This window comes from Arachis ipaensis, chromosome B03 (assembly GCF_000816755.2).
Source record: "Arachis ipaensis cultivar K30076 chromosome B03, Araip1.1, whole genome shotgun sequence".
Lineage (NCBI taxonomy): Eukaryota > Viridiplantae > Streptophyta > Magnoliopsida > Fabales > Fabaceae > Arachis > Arachis ipaensis.
In genome coordinates this window covers 135,729,515-135,730,531 of record NC_029787.2, presented here as the reverse complement: position 1 = coordinate 135,730,531, position 1,017 = coordinate 135,729,515, and positions in this window count along the sequence as shown.

Genomic DNA, 1,017 nt, shown 5'->3' with positions numbered 1-1,017 from the left:
TTATGGCCTTATAGGTGTAACAGAATGAATGATACATTTATAATCTAATAACTCGGTCTATTAGGAACAATAGCAATTCATAAAGAATTCTGCTAGGAAGATAATGAAAGATTTTTGACAATATGTAGAATGAGATTTAAATTTGATCCAAGACAAAAAAAAATTCAAATAATTATTTCAAAAAATTTACCATCTCAACTCTAATTTACCAATAGAATTTATTTAAACACCCTTTCTCCCAATATTTGCTACCCCATTCTTATCAATTATCTCACCTCTTTGGTGTTAGAAGTTCTCTCACTGGCCATCAAACAATCATTTATGTAGTTATTAAAATAATCCTCCGACTACCTAGTGAAATGACCATTCAACATTTGTTAATTGTATATACTTAAACTGAATCAAACAAAATAATCATCCAATTAACCATCTACATACCTAGTGAATTGAATATCCAGCATCTAAATTCATCTGTTGATATATATACTTTGAAGACGTAAGGAAAGCGAAAAACGTCGTTGAAGGCGGCGGCAACCATGGCGGTCTTGGACTACGCGAAAGACGCAATGTGTGCAAAAGGAGTGTCTCCATTTACGATTTTGCGAGACGTGATGGACGTATAAAAACAACACTTGTGTGTCCCCTATACGTCGCAAATAATGACGTTGAGAGGGAAAAATCGCCGGCACGGAAGAGGGGATACACGACTGGCGCGATGCGGGACTACAGAAATAACGCAAACTGTGTGACAGTGCTGTTGGGCATTCATGGTGCACACGTCGGCGTGAGCTATGGACAACGGTAGTTGGTGTCTGTAGCGGCGCGGCACCAATAAAAGAGGAAGAAAATGAATGAAAAGACAGTCACATCAGATGGAAAAAAAAAATCGTTTTTAAAATTTTCGTAACTATTACAAATTCTTATTTATTTTAAATTTTAAATTGATAATTATTAAAAATTAATTATTTATTTATCATTTGATATTAATTTCAATTTTATTCTTATTATACAAATTGT